A 10,998-nucleotide genomic window follows, 5' to 3' on the forward strand; every position below is an offset into this window, starting at 1 on the left:
ACCTCGCATCAGTTATAGGACGAGAAAGTTAAATGGTGATTATAGCAAAACATTTTGAAAATACAAAGTAGAATCTCAAAAATTTGCCTCAAATCCTTAGTGCTGATAAGAAGGGTTCTGAAATTCTGGCCTATAAAGTCAAGCACTTTGTAAAAGTATTTTCTATATACCAGATATATCCAGTAGTAAATAATTTAAAATTCTCATTCTTGCCATCGTTGCCCAAAATGTTAAGTAACAAGAATCAACTTTAAAAGGATATATACAGGATCTAACAAACAAAAATAAAAATATCTTTAAAACGTTATTGATGGAAATAAAAGGAGAATTAAGAGGCAAAATATGTTCTTAACTGGTAACTTTAAATAATTAACAACTTTTCCCAAGTTAATTTTGAATGGAAATTCTGATGTTTATTTTTTCCCCTGAAAGTTGGTCAAGTAGAATAATGAAGTAGCATAAATACCCAAAAAAGTTTTGGGGAAAAAAGAGCATGTTATAAAATTACAGTAATTAAAATTATACTCTTTCAGAACAAAATTCATCAGACAGATCAATGGAGTAGAAAAAAGGACATAGACAGAATTTCTCTATACACAAATTTATTATCTGGTAAAGAAGTCATCTCAGATTATTGGCTGTGAAGGAAGTAAATGCTGCTGGCACAACAAATTAACCACATAGAAAAAACTAAAACTTCATTGTGTTCAGAAAAATTTGTAGATAGATTAAAAAGGTATATGTGAAGGTTAAAGTGATGTGAAGGTTAAAGTGTAGAAGACCATTTATTTATGTTATTTTGGAACAAAGATTTTCTTAGCATAAGAAACAGATGAGATTTGACCACATGGGAATAAAAATGAACATGTCAGAAACTGAAAAAGAAAATGTAAAAAAAAAAAAAAAAAGGCAACATATATGGCAGTCAATATACTTTTATAATGAGATTGTTCAAAAAACGTAGAAGAAAGATTTTACATATCTCAAGTTGCTAATTAACATAATAAAACATTCAACCTCAACACATAGCCAAAAATACAAAATAAAACAGGAGTTAGATATTTTCGTCTATTGAGTGATTTTAGAATTGGTAAAAATGGTGCCTTGAAAAAGCCACTCATACACTACTGCTGACAAAGTGGTCCAGACTTGCAGGAAATACACTGCTAAACCTACCAAGAGATTAAAATTAGTGTATATCCTTTCATTCAGTGATTCCAGTTTGAAGAATTAAAGCTAAGTATAGTCAAATATATGGAAAAGATCTACGTATCAAGTTCATCACAGCATAGTTTATAATAGTGGGGGCAAATAAACTAATAGTCAGCAATAAAAAATGACTAAATAAATCATAGTCCTTCCAGACCATTGACTATTGCAAAACTATTAACAGTTATTGGAGAACATTTGACGTGGTTCCATGATTATAGTATATAATACATGAAAATCAAGACTCAGAATTGTATATAGAGCTTAATAACATATATATTATAATTCTATCTAACCTTATTTATTTATCCAAAATAAAGGTAAATTATTACACTTTTGTTATACTTTTTTTTTATAATTTCCAAGTCCTCTAATGAATTATTTTTAGCAAGAGGGCATATTTTCTCACCACTACTTAGATGTGCAAAAATCAAAACATATTTCATATTCATTCATTCATGTCTTTATCTGTTTGCTTATCTCTTTATTATCACATCTTCTTCCTTACAAGTTCCCCTTCCTAATGGATTACTGGGAAACTTACTGTGTCAATGGACAATATCTCAGTGCCTTCTTTTTTAAACAATTTCCTTTCGGTTCATCATGATTGCCTTCAGGTTAATGTTCAAGTTTTCAGAGTTGAGCCTTCATCTTTCTCCTTCCCAAGAGGAGTCTTGATGTATGGGGGTGGGGGAAGGGTCCCGTGTCTTCAGGAGGTTGGAGAAGGGCCCTCCTGTCTTCAGTCTATTGTGGTGTTTTAGGGTCTTGCTTTCTCTGAGTGATAAAAAACTGTCCAAGAATCAATCATTTCTACCTCCCCCCACCAAAAAAATGTTAATAAGAACATAAAAGAGCAGGTGAGTATCATTAGCTCTCAAGATAATAAATTAGTTTAACAATTCACTCTCTAGGCCATCTCATGATATTTCTAAAATATTTTCATTGCCAAGGTCATCATAATATTTTCAGAAACATGTAAGAACTCTGAGGAGGGCATTTTTCCAAACTTCTTTTTACTCCTCAGAATATAAAAATATTCAAAACGAAAAAGAAGGATTCTGGAAATCTGAGCTTGAGCCTTTATTTTATGGCATAATTTAGGAGACTGACACGGTTGACTCAGTCTGGGCATGCTTTCAGAATTCTGCTCTAAGGAGCCTCTCAAACTGTCCCCACCCCCACCCCACCCCCATCCCACCCCCAAGAACTCAAGTCTGTGTGTTCATACTGGGCCACTTGGCAGCAGACGATGATCTAGAAGGCAATCAAGGAAAGTGGCTATTAAAAGCTCACAGGCTTACTGGAGGGAGAAAAATGACTTTTGCTAAAAGCTAAATCTCTAAATATCCCCAAAGCTATTTCCCACTTGACCTGTATGTGTGGCTCTGTGTACATATAGTCACACATTTCCCCTGATGTGTTGGGTTTTCTTTCTTTCTTTTTCTTTTCTTTTTTTTTTTTTTTTTGCAATAATCTTTACACACATTTAAATGTAACACTTGCTGAGCACTTAAATGGCTGCATTAAAGAAGCCACGTGAGCAATGCTGGCTCCCTGCCATTTCTTGGGAGTCCATCAGTTGGGGGAATTGCTTGCAGGACAGAAGCCAACCCCTGATTGTTTTATTTAATTAGACCATTTAGATGGCTAAGCCAGCCTGGAGACACTCTTTCTCTGCTTCCCTTCACCTGGAGAAGATGGCTTTTTTTGGAGCTGATTTCTCCAGAACCTTTGTAACATTGGACCACAGGATTGATGGGGCGCGTAGCTACGGTCTTCACACCATTGAGCTTTTACTTAAGCGTTTTCAAGAGCACTTATCAGGTGGTTGCTCATTTTCCCTTTTGCTCTGCTCCAAGACATAGAAAAACTGACCCCTTCCATAGACCAGTGGGTTATAAGTCACTGTGAATCTGTAGAAAGCTTGTCTTTCAGTGGTGGTGCATTTTGGTACTTTCTGAGCACTAAGGCAATGGGTCTTACTGATGGTTTCACTTCTCTGCCACCTGGAAGACAAGAAAGAAAAGTGTTCAACTGTAAATTTATCATATACCTGAAGTGACCGTGGAAAAACAGCATTTTTGCGGCACATTAGAACCACACATAGAATTGCCCTGATGGACTGAATCCTCTGGAAGTCATCAGGTTGTAACAGGTCCCAAATGTTCAAGGACAGCGATGTTTTCCTTCCTTTTACATCAGGGGTTGCATTACAGGGGTGATGTGAGCCTGTGACTTCTCTGAGCACCAATAAGAGGCGTCAATGAACAGCTGGAATCCTCGCAACTTGGCTTAGCCAAATGTGATGAGTTCTTTTTGTCACTATTTTAAAATAGCGGCTCAATATTCAACCCAATGTAACCTAATTTCTTTTGAATATTGGAAACGGAGCCATGGGTGAGTGAAGCCAAATCCTTGGGCAGGTTGCTGATGGGATTAGGAAGCCTGAGGTCCTAATAAACTCAACCGGCTTCTCCATGATGGAAGCACGGATTTGACTCCCAGGCCAGGGGAGGTTGGGCAGCTGTTTGAGGGAGAGTTTCTCTACGAGTCTGCCCTGCGTGTTTCCATAGAAACTGAGGTTGCCGTCTAACTGGAGTGTATGTTCTCTGAGCACACAGGATGGGGGCCTTAGACCCTGAATCTCATCTTCACAAGGGGTCAGACTCAAAACACCTTTCCCACCATCTGGCCCCATCCTTGCATCTTGGGGAATTGACAAGATTTTCCAAAAGGCATACAGCAGAGCAAGGTGAAGGCAAGGTTAAGGCTGTGATACAGCACTTCACCCACAGACTCAACATCACATTGGTTTTGTTTTGTTGTCTCCTTTTCCTGCCTCCCCTGTAATCCTAGTTCTGACCAACCAGTTACTTCTGAGATTTTGCACATGCCAGGAGTGATGCAAGGGTGAAGGTCTATGAGTTTGGGAGACCCTCATCCATGGATTCACTTGCATGGGTCCTGAAAGCAGGGACCCCGGCATTCACAGCATTCTCCAGAGTAGCCAACTTCAGCAATTGTTTTCCTACCCAACCTTATTATTTATTTACACCAGAAGCTGACATTCCTTAGCTCGTAAACTGTGTTCCCTGTAAATCTGGATGGCTGACTACTATGGTAGTGATGCAAAAGTGATTTCCCCAGAGGGCAGACGGTAGACAGAAAGTAACTCCTCCTTCATCAGGGAAGATAGATGAGGCTTTTCATGATCTACAAAGATGGGGAAATGGGACCGCGGTCACGGCAGCCAATCACCATTCTAGCTTTTCTCCTGCCAGAGGATGGAACAATGCTGGAGTCAGCATCGGGCTCTGTGCCCAAAGATACAAGACAGCTTGAGAATAGCTGCTTCTTGAGACTTGAAGAAGCCAGGTATTGTGCTAAAATTTTTAAATATATGATTGTATTTAAAATCTTCGCTCTATCCTACGAGGTAGGTACTATTAGAATCGTCATTTTGAAGTTGAGAAAAATGAGGCTCAAAAAAGTCAACCCTCTTGTTTCGAGTCTCTCAGAAGCAGAAGAACTGGCATTGAAATGGGCTCTTTGACCCTAAATTCTATGTGGGCGACCATCACACTCTGCCCTGAGAAAGTGTCGATCCAGGGCCCCAGTTTCACAACCAAAAACATGCGAGCCCAGACTCAGTAGAAGTAAGACAGCTGGCAGCAACCTGTGGGCGAGGAGACCTGCCTTCCAGCCCTGGGTTGTCCCACGCTGCCGTCCGTCTTGGGCAGGTCATTTATTCCCTGTGGCCTTTGCATCTGTAATCCTGGGCAGTCTAAGAGAGGGCCTATTTCCCAAACCCTCATCAACACTAGGTATTGTTTTAACAAGACCTGCCAGACCATTGTTGGCTTGTCAGTGTACCTTCAAGGCAGGAACACATGAAGGTCACAGCCAGCCAGAATACCTGGCTGGAATTGGGGTGTGGCCACTTGCTGCTTTGTGACCTTTGGCAACTAACATAACCTCTCTGTGTCTATAAAATAGAGCCCATAATAGGACTTGCACTTAAGGTTGTATGTTATAAGAAGTGATATATATAAAGGAAGTAGCAAAGTGCCTGCACATAATTAAGAGATATTTTAATTAAGTAGTATCATTATTCGGTAAGTGTAAACGAATTTGCACACTTCAATAAGCCTGTTAACCATTCATGGCTGTGTTCTCCAGTTGACTGCAATGTCCCTATTTCAAGGATTCTTCTTTTTTCTTTCCTTACTTTATAAGAAATTTTTATGTGTTAGAAATGTCATTCTTTCACCTCTCACACATGGCAAATCACCAATATATTTCAAATGAGAATACAAATGAAAATAAAGATTAAAACTTTGTCTAAGGGTCCAAGTCCTTTCATTTTCCATTTATTCATGTTCAACCTAAATCTGATGTAAACAGGTAAAATTATACCTTGTTATACAGGTATACAGGGTTTTGGTGAAACGAAACAGGATTTTGGTGAAAAATAATTTCAAGAAAAGTAATAAGTTTAACTAACCACTTCGGATGTTTACCTCTATTTGTTTTTTATGATTTAATTCAAATCTTCTGAAACGTGTTCTAACTAAACCTCTCTGCTCTCCACTTGAGGGAAATGGCATTCTAAGATGGGTCCCAAGGTTTTTACCCCTCTGATTTACTTATGCAGTATAATCCTCCTGCCTCAAGTGTGGGCAGGATCTCTGAGTGTGGTGAATTTCCCTCCTACAGTTAGGTTACACGACATGCCAATGGTGAGGAGATTCTGCAGTTGTAATTAAGGCCCCCAATCGGACAATTTGGGGTTAATCAAAAGGGAGATTATCCCAGGTGGACCTGACTTCATCAGCAGAAGCTCTTGAAAAAGGGGCAGGGCCATCCTGAAGAGTGACTCTCCTGCCGACCTTGAAGAAATAAGCTGTCATATTGTGAGGAGCCCCATGGCTGGGAACTGGTGTGTGTGTCTGGGTGGGTGGGGGGTGCTCCAGGAGCCCAGAGCAGTCCCTGCTAACAGCCAGCAAGAAAGCAAAGACTTCCGTCTGACAACCATCAGGGACTGGTTCTGCCACCAACCACGTAAGCTTGGAAGAGACCCCCGAGCTTCAGAAAGGAAACTTGACCAAGACCTTGACTGGATCCTTGTGAGACTCTGAGCTGAGGACTCAGCGAGACACACAGGAACTACAGACCCGTGGAAATAATAACAATAAATGTGTGATTTTTTAAGCCACTGAACTGGAGGTGGTTTGTTACACTGCAATAAAGTCCAGTACACCACCGTGCTCTGAGCGCCCCCGCCACACACACATACACACACACACACACACACACACATACACACACACACACACACACACACACACACACACACGGTGCTTGCTTCTCCTCTGTGCTCTCACACAGCTCAGGCGTGCTCTGATCACGCACTTAGCTTGTCACAGGGAAATTGTCTGTACATTGATCTCTCTCAGCAAACTCGGGGTTCCAGGACAGCAGAGACCACCTTCTGAAGGTTTCTTTCACCTTTCTGTCCTCAGAGCCCAACAGACACTTGGAGAATGCTGAGCCAGATCCCCAGTGTCGGATGAAAATTAGCTGAGCTCCATGACCATCAGCAAGCCGAGGCTCTCTGGCCAGCAGCCTTTTTCCTATAAAGTTATAAAAGCCATTATGCATTCGCATGTTTCCAGACTTAGCAATGCTACAGTAGAGGTGGCTGTTTCCCAATTTTTTAAGCATAGATAAAGAGCATCTGACTTCTAGCATCTTCTTCCAACTCACTGTGTCATTCTGGGCATGCCATGGGACCTCTCAGAGCCACCCTTTCCTCATTGCAGATGAATTATTTGGACTCACTGGATGATTTGCAGGGCCATTTAATTTCTAGCCTGTGACACTTCTATGAGGCCCAGACTAGAGAACGCTTATATTTAAAAGAGAGGAGGAAAAAGTACTAAGGAAAGGAGGTGACACCATGTTCACGAAAGTTAACCGTCTGTGCCATTTACTTAGAATAGCTGCTTTAGCCAATGAAGAAGAAAAACAAACAAACAAAAAACCCAAATAATTAGGAAAATATAGGACTGTATTTGTAAGAACATTATACTTCTTTTTTTAAATGGGGTTAAAACATTCTTTACTCTAGTCATTCACTATCTGGTTTTTCAGATACAGCCAAAAGTGCAGAAGATTTCGGAGCTTTAAAGGAAGGATAAGGAATCAGTAGAGTGAGGTGACGGCTGCGGAAGGGACGGCGCTGCTGTGTTTATCTGAAGGCTCTCCCGTCTAGCCCATCTCTGCCTGGAAATGAAAGTAATCAGCCTCCGTGCGTGAAACCATCAGCCATGGCTTCAGAGTGGTACCTTTCAAAAAGGTCACAGAGGGCTGGCCCAGTGGCAACAGGAATTTTGGCAAGCTGTTGTGCGTGTCATTTGCATACGAAAATTAGTTTCTCTGTAAATACAAATTGTTCTGCAGATAAACATGTTGTGTCCTCATTAGGTAGCAAACATTTCCATCTTAAGCCTACAAAGTTGCTAGAGTTGGCTTTGCTTGCATTACACGACAGCATCACTACCTCTGTTTGTACTGATGCCAATTAGGAGTGCTATGTCTTAGAAGAACACAAGAGATCACGCCCGCTGTTCATATACGTAGTAATAATAATGCTGAGAATCTCTGGCAAACCTTGTTAACTTCAAAGGCCATTAGCACGAAAGCACCCCTGGGTTGTAAATGGCTGTGTTCTTGGGCACGTGAAGCATCAGCACGTCTAGAACACTTTGCTCTCTTTCCTGGAGCCTGCTCCTGGCTTACGGTGTGAATCTTAAAAAGGATCTGAGTGCTGTAAAGAAACGCATGCAATTGCATCGTTTTCTTTTTTTTATAACTTAATTTTTCATTGAAGTATAGTTGATTTACAATGTTCTGTCCATTTCGCGTGTACAGCAAAGTGATTCAGATATACATATATTATTTTTCAAATTCTTTTCCATCATGGTTTATTATAGGATATTGAATATAGTTCCTTCTGCTATACAGTAGGATCTTGGTTTTTTTTAATTTTATTTTTTATTGAAGTGTAGTTGATTTCCAGTGTTAGTTTCAGGTGTACAGCAAAGTGATTCAGTTATATATATGTATTTTTTCAGATTCTTTTCCACTATATGTTATTACAAGAAATTGAGTATAGTTCCTTGTACTATACAGTAGGTCCTTGTTTCTTATCTATTTTACATACAATAATGTGTGTCTGTTAATCCCAAACTCCTAATTTATCCCTCCCCGACCCTTGCCCCTTTGGTAACCATAGTTTGTTTTCTATATCTGTGAGTCTGTTTGGCTTGAAATCTTTTTATGAAAGATTCCATGATAGGTTTTTATAAAAACGATACATATCTATCCTGCAAAACTCAAAGTTATGTATCAGATTGTGATGTATATCCCTTGAGGAGGAACTAGGACTCAGTTTTATCCTTGAACTATTGTTTCTTGACTGCTTTTCCTTTGTTCCTGCCTTCCCTTATCTCCCTTAAGATCATTAATTACTAGACCTATTAAAAGGCAAGCACTGTGGCCCGGCTGGGATCACAAAATGGCTTAGGCTAAAAATGGCTTCTCCTACGTCAAGAGAGCCGTGCCTGGTTCTCTTTCTCAGGCACCCCACAGCACCATCTGCTTACAATTCCAAGGGGAAAAAAAAAGGCTGATTCCCAGGATGAACTGAGCCCATACCTCTGAACATTCCTCCTTCCTCATGCTAACTCATGGCTCTGGAAGAATGCCTTGAAAATGAGCTCTCTGTTCCTAGACATATTCAAGGGAAGGCTGAAGGATAACTGGCAGGGTGGCCAATAAAGGACCCATGCACCAGTTGGACTAAATGGCTTTGAACAATGGTGGCTCTGAATTTCTCTGTAAGAGGCTCTTAGGCACAAATCCAATTTGAAAGGTCTGTTGGAGAGTGAGTGAGGCTTTCATAATTGTCTTGAGGCTATGTTTTGCATCATAATTTACATAAAATTAAGAAGTACCAATTATCCTTATCCAAGCAGGAAGCAATGCTGAAGGGGATTGTTTATTCACTTGACAAACACTTGCTGAGCACCTATTACGTGGCAGACTCCTTTCTGGGTTTGGGGATAGACTAGTGGGCAAGGCAAAGCTTCTCTTGAGCTGGCATTCTAGTTGGAGGCAGGGAAGGATCTGTAGAGACAAGAGAAGGCAGATACAAGGAAAAGTGGATGGACTTTAGTCTGCTCCAACAACTTTTCTTTTTGCCACTGTCTCTAAGGTATGTTTTTCCCATGAGTTTCCCTGAGACGCTATTCTCTGGCCCCGTTATAACCAGATTCAAGGGGATACCTTTGGTAAATAATAATTCTCTGATCCTAAGAGATGTGACAATCGGCTTTTCTTCTACTGGCTGTTTTTCACCCTTTACTCAACATGGGAAAGAAGAAAGACCTTGTACAGCTCAGACTCCTAGAATGCGCTTGCTTGAATTTAGCTAATTTTTTTTTTCTATAGCCTCCATCCACTGTCTTGGTTGTCAAAAGCAAAATTAATCTTTCTTTTCACAACCCTTCCAATATTTTGAGACATGTAACGCATCCCTCCCAAACTTTCTTTTCTACATGTTAAATGTCCATCATTTCTTACTTCTACTAGCTGTTTCTCTCCCTTCACTCAGTCATACAATAGATGCTCAATAAATAAATACCCAATAAAAGAATGCGGACTGCATCACCAAGGGACATCCTATAAATCTTCCTCTGCAAGACGGAAGAGAAAAAAGATACAGTATTATCTTTCTAGGTCAGATGGGGCAGCGAAGCGGGGCTGGTTGCCTTTCAATCCCTGTGCCTGTGAGTGTCTGTGACTTTCCAAGGACCAAGCCTTGCATTTCCCTCAGAGTCTCCCGTGGCATTGGATCTTCTGAATCCCCACTGTTTCCATCGCAGAAGGGGTTCTTGGAAGTGAAACAGGCCTGTTAAAAAACTCTTTTTTTATGCAATGAAGGATGGAAGGAAATTGGAGAAAGTTCAAAGAAGAATAACAAGAATGATTAAGGGGCTGAGAGCATGATTTATGTTGAATGATTAAAAAGATTAAACATGCAGAACTTGGCCAACGCTACATACTTCGCTATAAAAAAAATCAAAATTAAGTGCCAAAGCTCTCAGCTCCCATGAAAAATACAAATTTGCATATAATTTGGCACAGAGCTCTACACGAAGTTCAGCAGAGCCGGCATCCACACGGTGCCAAAACCACCAGTCTGTTCGGTCAGCTTCAAGTACAGCCTGGTCACGTCGGGAAAAACGCGCCATCTGACCTCATAGACAATGGAATCACATATGCCCACCCAGGGCCACGTCCACATATGCTGTATCCATAAAATGTATAAAATACTGTAACACATAATCATTTAACCAAGAGTCACAGATTGAAATCCCTACCTGGGGCAATCAGGTACCCAAAGGAGAGAAGTGGACTGAGCGTGGAGCGCACACGGCCTGTTGAAAGGAAGCTGCCCCACGGGTTCCAGCTAATCGTTGCCACAAGGGGATTGTGGCCAAGAGTTGCCAGAACTTCTTGTCCATAAAATGAAACCAGTGGCTCAGGAATGCTTTCAGCAGCAAATAATGAAAAATCAGCTCAAAGAGGAGGAGCTGGTGGAGCCAGGGCCCCAGAGTTGGGGATCTTCGGAGTGGAAAGTGGGAGTCATGGCACTAGAAGACGGAGGGGGAGTGGGATGGATGTGAGGAGGCCACCAAGGGGCACTGGTGAGAGTTTAACATC

At 40.8% G+C, this 10,998-nt stretch overlaps 1 protein-coding gene across 25 annotated transcripts in view; it reads right to left on the reverse strand.

Annotated features, from left to right (window-relative positions):
- Positions 1 to 2,634: 2,634 nt before the first annotated feature.
- The window catches only part of POFUT3 (protein O-fucosyltransferase 3), a 356,913-nt gene continuing 348,549 nt past the window's right edge, over positions 2,635 to 10,998 (reverse strand). For all 25 annotated transcript variants that reach the window (XM_074353460.1, XM_074353452.1, XM_074353453.1 and 22 more), the window contains one exon: positions 2,635 to 3,215. The gene's annotated coding sequence lies outside the window, so the exon portion shown is untranslated. The remainder of the gene's footprint in view (positions 3,216 to 10,998) is intronic.

Source organism: Camelus bactrianus, chromosome 26, assembly GCF_048773025.1.
Source record: "Camelus bactrianus isolate YW-2024 breed Bactrian camel chromosome 26, ASM4877302v1, whole genome shotgun sequence".
NCBI lineage: Eukaryota > Metazoa > Chordata > Mammalia > Artiodactyla > Camelidae > Camelus > Camelus bactrianus.